Consider the following 5,000-nt stretch of genomic DNA (forward strand, 5'->3'; position numbering starts at 1 on the left):
GTTATGGCAGTATAAAATTACCTACAGCACCTTGGTTTCCTAGGTAGTCTCCCATCCAATTACTAACCAATCCCAACACTGCATAGCTTCCAAGATCAGATGAGATTGGGCATGTCCAGTGTGGTTTGGCTGTAGGTGCTCAAAAACATTAACTTTAGACCTGTATTACTTCTTAACTCAAGTAAATTCATTGATAAGTTGAAAAATTAAATGTAAAATGTAATAGAAAAGACTGTTATGGCAGTATAAAATTACCTACAGCACCTGGTATTCCTAGGTGGTCTCCCATCCAAGTACTAACCAGATCCAACACTGCATAGCTTCCAAGATCAGACAAGATTGGGCATGTTCAGTGTGGTTTGGCTGTACGTGCTCAAAAACGTTAACTTTAGACCTCTTTTACTTCTTAGCTCAAGTAAATTCATTGATAAGTTGAAAAAATTAAATTTAAAATGTAATCGAAAAGAATGTTATGGCTGCATAAAATTACCTACAGCACCTGGTATTCCCAGGTGGTCTCCCATCCAAGTACTAACCAGGCCCAACACTGCATAGCTTCCAAGTACAGACGAGATTGGGCATGTCCAGTGTGGTTTGGCTGTAGGTGCTCAAAAACATTAACTTTAGACCTCTTTTACTTCTTAACTCAAGGAAATTCATTGATAAGTTGAAAAAATTAAATGTAAAATGTAATAGAAAAGAATGTTATGGCAGTATAAAATTTCGTACAGCACCTGGTATCCCCAGGTGGTCTCCCATCCAAGTACTAACCAGGCCCAACACTGCATAGCTTCCAAGATCAGACGAGATTGGGCATGTCCAGTGTGATTTGGCTGTAGGAGCTCAAAAACATTAACTTTAGACCTCTTTTACTTCTTAACTCAAGTAAATTCAATGATAAGTTGAAAAATTAAATGTAAAATGTAATAGAAAAGAATGTTATGGCAGTATAAAATTACCTACAGCTCCTGGTATTCCCAGGTGGTCTCCCATCCAAGTACTAACCAGGCCCAACACTGCATAGTTTCCAAGATCAGACGAGATTGTGCTTGTCCAGTGTGGTTGGGCTGTAGGTGCTCAAAAACATTAACTTTAGACCTCTATTACTTCTTAACTCAAGTAAATTCATTGATAAGTTGAAAAAATTAAATGTAAAATGTAATAGAAAAGAATTTTATGGCAGTATAAAATTACCTACAGCAACTGGTATTCCCAGGTGGTCTCCCATCCAAGTACAAACCAGGCCCAACACTGCATAGCTACCAAGATCAGACAAGATTGGGCATGTCCACTGTGGTTTGGCTGTAGGTGCTCAAAAGCATTAAATTTAGACCGCTATTATGTCTTAACACAAGTAAATTCATTGATAAGATGAAAAAATTAAATGTAAAATGTAATAGAAAAGAATGTTATGGCAGTATAAAATTACCTACAGCACCTTGGTTTCCTAGGTAGTCTCCCATCCAATTACTAACCAATCCCAACACTGCATAGCTTCCAAGATCAGATGAGATTGGGCATGTCCAGTGTGGTTTGGCTGTAGGTGCTCAAAAACATTAACTTTAGACCTCTATTACTTCTTAACTCAAGTAAATTCATTGATAAGTTGAAAAATTAAATGTAAAATGTAATAGAAAAGACTGTTATGGCAGTATAAAATTAACTACAGCACCTGGTATTCCTAGGTGGTCTCCCATCCAAGTACTCACCAGGTCCAACACTGCATAGCTTCCAAGATCAGACAAGATTGGGCATGTTCAGTGTGGTTTGGCTGTACGTGCTCAAAAACGTTAACTTTAGACCTCTTTTACTTCTTAGCTCAAGTAAATTCATTGATAAGTTGAAAAAATTAAATGTAAAATGTAATAGAAAAGAATGTTATGGCTGCATAAAATTACCTACAGCACCTGGTTTTCCTAGGTGGTCTCCCATCCAAGTACTAACCAGGCCCAACACTGCATAGCTTCCAAGATCAGACGAGATTGGGCATGTCCAGTGTGGTTTGGCTGTAGGCGCTCAAAAACATTAACTTTAGACCTCCATTACTTCTTAACTCAAGTAAATTCATTGACAAGTTGAAAAAATTAAATTTAAAATGTAATAGAAAAGAATGTTATGGCAGTATAAAATTACCTACAGCACCTGGTATTCCCAGGTGGTCTCCCATCCAAGTACTAACCAGACCCAACACTGCATAGCTTCCAAGTTCAGACGAGATTGGGCATGTCCAGTGTGGTTTGGCTGTAGGTGCTCAAAAACATTAACTTTAGACCTCTTTTACTTCTTAACTCAAGTAAATTCAATGATAAGTTGAAAAATGAAATGTAAAATGTAATAGAAAAGAATGTTATGGCAGTATAAAATTACCTATTGCACCTGGTATTCCCAGGTGGTCTCCCATCCAAGTACTAACCAGGCCCAACACTGCATAGCTTCCAAGATCAGACGAGGTTGGGAATGTCCAGAGTGGTTTGGCTGTAGGTGCTCAAACACATTAACTTTAGACCTCTTTTACTTCTTAACTCAAGTAAATTCATTGATCAGTTGAAAAAATTAAATGTAAAATGTAATAGAAAAGAATGTTATGGCAGTATAAAATTACCTACAGCTCCTGGTATTCAAAGGTGGTCTCCCATCCAAGTACTATCAAGGCCCAACACTGCATTGCTTCCAAGATCAGACAACATTGGCCATGTCCAGTGTGGTTTGGCTATAGGTGCTGAAAAATATTAACTTTAGACCTCATTTACTTCTTAACTCAAGTAAATTCATTGCTAAGTTGAAAAAATGTAATGTAAAATGTAATAAAAAAGAATGTTATGGCAGTATAAAATGATGTACAGCACCTGGTATTCCCAGGTGTTCTCCCATCCAAGTACTTACCAGGCCCAACACGGCATAGCATCCAAGATCAGACGAGATTGGGCATGTCCAGTGTGGTTTGGCTGTAGGCCCTAAATAACATTAACTTTAGACCTCTTTTACTTCTTTACTCAAGTAAATTCATTGATAATTTGAAAAAATTAAATGTAAAATGTAATAGAAAAGAATGTTATGGCAGTATAAAATTACCTACAGCACATTGGTTTCCTAGGTAGTCTCCCATCCAATTACTAACCAATCCCAACACTGCATAGCTTCCAAGATCAGATGAGATTGGGCATGTCCAGTGTGGTTTGGCTGTAGGTGCTCAAAAACATTAACTTTAGACCTCTATTACTTCTTAACTCAAGTAAATTCATTGATAAGTTGAAAAATTAAATGTAAAATGTAATAGAAAAGACTGTTATGGCAGTATAAAATTACCTACAGCACCTAGTATTCCTAGGTGGTCTCCCATCCAAGTACTAACCAGGTCCAACACTGCATAGCTTCCAAGATCAGACAAGATTGGGCATGTTCAGTGTGGTTTGGCTGTACGTGCTCAAAAACGTTAACTTTAGACCTCTTTTACTTCTTAGCTCAAGTAAATTCATTGATAAGTTTAAAAAATTAAATGTAAAATGTAATAGAAAAGAATGTTATGGCTGCATAAAATTACCTACAGCACCTGGTTTTCCTTGGTGGTCTCCCATCCAAGTACTAACCAGGCCCAACACTGCATAGCTTCCAAGATCAGACGAGATTGGGCATGTCCAGTGTGGTTTGGCTGTAGGCGCTCAAAAACATTAACTTTAGACCTCCATTACTTCTTAACTCAAGTAAATTCATTGACAAGTTGAAAAAATTAAATTTAAAATGTAATAGAAAAGAATGTTATGGCAGTATAAAATTACCTACAGCACCTGGTATTCCCAGGTGGTCTCCCATCCAAGTACTAACCAGGCCCAACACTGCATAGCTTCCAAGTTCAGATGAGATTGGGCATGTCCAGTGTGGTTTGGCTGTAGGTGCTCAAAAACATTAACTTTAGACCTCTTTTACTTCTTAACTCAAGTAAATTCAATGATAAGTTGAAAAATGAAATGTAAAATGTAATAGAAAAGAATGTTATGGCAGTATAAAATTACCTATTGCACCTGGTATTCCCAGGTGGTCTCCCATCCAAGTACTAACCAGGCCCAACACTGCATAGCTTCCAAGATCAGACGAGGTTGGGAATGTCCAGAGTGGTTTGGCTGTAGGTGCTCAAACACATTAACTTTAGACCTCTTTTACTTCTTAACTCAAGTAAATTCATTGATCAGTTGAAAAAATTAAATGTAAAATGTAATAGAAAAGAATGTTATGGCAGTATAAAATTACCTACAGCTCCTGGTATTCAAAGGTGGTCTCCCATCCAAGTACTATCAAGGCCCAACACTGCATTGCTTCCAAGATCAGACAACATTGGCCATGTCCAGTGTGGTTTGGCTATAGGTGCTGAAAAATATTAACTTTAGACCTCATTTACTTCTTAACTCAAGTAAATTCATTGCTAAGTTGAAAAAATGTAATGTAAAATGTAACAGAAAAGAATGTTATGGCTATATAAAATTACCTACAGCACCTGGTATTCCCACGTGGTCTCCCATCCAAGTACTAACCAGGCCCAACACTGCATAGCTTCCAAGATCAGACGAGATTGGGCATGTCCAGTGTGGTTTGGCAGTACGTGATAAAAGCGTTAACTTTAGACCTCTATTACTTCTTAACTCAAGTAAATTCATTGTTAAGTTGAAAAAATTAAATGTAAAATGTAATAGAAAAGACTGTTATGGCAGTATAAAATAACCTACAGCACCTGGGATTCCTAGGTGGACTCCCATCCAAGTACTAACCAGGTCCAACACTGCATAGCTTCAAAGATCAGACGAGATTGGGCATGTCCAGTGTGGTTTGGCTGTAGGTGTTTAAAAACATTAACTTTAGACCTCTTTTACTTCTTAACTCAAGTAAATTCATTGATAAGTTGAAAAAATTAAATGTAAAATGTAATAGAAAAGAATGTTATGGCTGCATAAAATTACCTACAGCACCTGGTATTCCCAGGTTGTCTCCCATCCAAGTACTAACCAGGC

At 37.4% G+C, this 5,000-nt stretch overlaps 1 non-coding gene and 19 pseudogenes across 1 annotated transcript; all 20 read right to left on the reverse strand.

The window, feature by feature from the left end:
* Positions 1 to 18: 18 nt before the first annotated feature.
* Positions 19 to 137, reverse strand: LOC148446645 (5S ribosomal RNA; annotated as a pseudogene).
* Positions 138 to 252: 115 nt separating this feature from the next.
* On the reverse strand, positions 253 to 371 carry LOC148446646 (5S ribosomal RNA; annotated as a pseudogene).
* Positions 372 to 487: 116 nt separating this feature from the next.
* Positions 488 to 606, reverse strand: LOC148446647 (5S ribosomal RNA; annotated as a pseudogene).
* A 116-nt stretch (positions 607 to 722) lies between these two features.
* On the reverse strand, positions 723 to 841 carry LOC148446648 (5S ribosomal RNA; annotated as a pseudogene).
* Positions 842 to 956: 115 nt separating this feature from the next.
* LOC148446649 (5S ribosomal RNA) lies at positions 957 to 1,075 on the reverse strand (annotated as a pseudogene).
* A 116-nt stretch (positions 1,076 to 1,191) lies between these two features.
* Positions 1,192 to 1,310, reverse strand: LOC148446650 (5S ribosomal RNA; annotated as a pseudogene).
* A 116-nt stretch (positions 1,311 to 1,426) lies between these two features.
* On the reverse strand, positions 1,427 to 1,545 carry LOC148446651 (5S ribosomal RNA; annotated as a pseudogene).
* Positions 1,546 to 1,660: 115 nt separating this feature from the next.
* On the reverse strand, positions 1,661 to 1,779 carry LOC148446652 (5S ribosomal RNA; annotated as a pseudogene).
* A 116-nt stretch (positions 1,780 to 1,895) lies between these two features.
* LOC148446653 (5S ribosomal RNA) lies at positions 1,896 to 2,014 on the reverse strand (annotated as a pseudogene).
* A 116-nt stretch (positions 2,015 to 2,130) lies between these two features.
* Positions 2,131 to 2,249, reverse strand: LOC148446654 (5S ribosomal RNA; annotated as a pseudogene).
* A 115-nt stretch (positions 2,250 to 2,364) lies between these two features.
* On the reverse strand, positions 2,365 to 2,483 carry LOC148446655 (5S ribosomal RNA; annotated as a pseudogene).
* Positions 2,484 to 2,834: 351 nt separating this feature from the next.
* Positions 2,835 to 2,953, reverse strand: LOC148446656 (5S ribosomal RNA; annotated as a pseudogene).
* Positions 2,954 to 3,069: 116 nt separating this feature from the next.
* Positions 3,070 to 3,188, reverse strand: LOC148446657 (5S ribosomal RNA; annotated as a pseudogene).
* Positions 3,189 to 3,303: 115 nt separating this feature from the next.
* Positions 3,304 to 3,422, reverse strand: LOC148446658 (5S ribosomal RNA; annotated as a pseudogene).
* Positions 3,423 to 3,538: 116 nt separating this feature from the next.
* Positions 3,539 to 3,657, reverse strand: LOC148446659 (5S ribosomal RNA; annotated as a pseudogene).
* A 116-nt stretch (positions 3,658 to 3,773) lies between these two features.
* Positions 3,774 to 3,892, reverse strand: LOC148446660 (5S ribosomal RNA). The gene has a single exon (XR_015875348.1). It is a non-coding gene; the product is annotated as a 5S ribosomal RNA (ribosomal RNA).
* A 115-nt stretch (positions 3,893 to 4,007) lies between these two features.
* Positions 4,008 to 4,126, reverse strand: LOC148446661 (5S ribosomal RNA; annotated as a pseudogene).
* A 351-nt stretch (positions 4,127 to 4,477) lies between these two features.
* On the reverse strand, positions 4,478 to 4,596 carry LOC148446662 (5S ribosomal RNA; annotated as a pseudogene).
* Positions 4,597 to 4,711: 115 nt separating this feature from the next.
* On the reverse strand, positions 4,712 to 4,830 carry LOC148446663 (5S ribosomal RNA; annotated as a pseudogene).
* Positions 4,831 to 4,946: 116 nt separating this feature from the next.
* Positions 4,947 to 5,000, reverse strand: part of LOC148446664 (5S ribosomal RNA) — a 119-nt pseudogene continuing 65 nt past the window's right edge.

This window comes from Taudactylus pleione, unplaced genomic scaffold (genome assembly GCF_031769625.1).
Source record: "Taudactylus pleione unplaced genomic scaffold, aTauple2 ptg001270l, whole genome shotgun sequence".
Classification (NCBI taxonomy): Eukaryota; Metazoa; Chordata; class Amphibia; order Anura; family Myobatrachidae; genus Taudactylus; species Taudactylus pleione.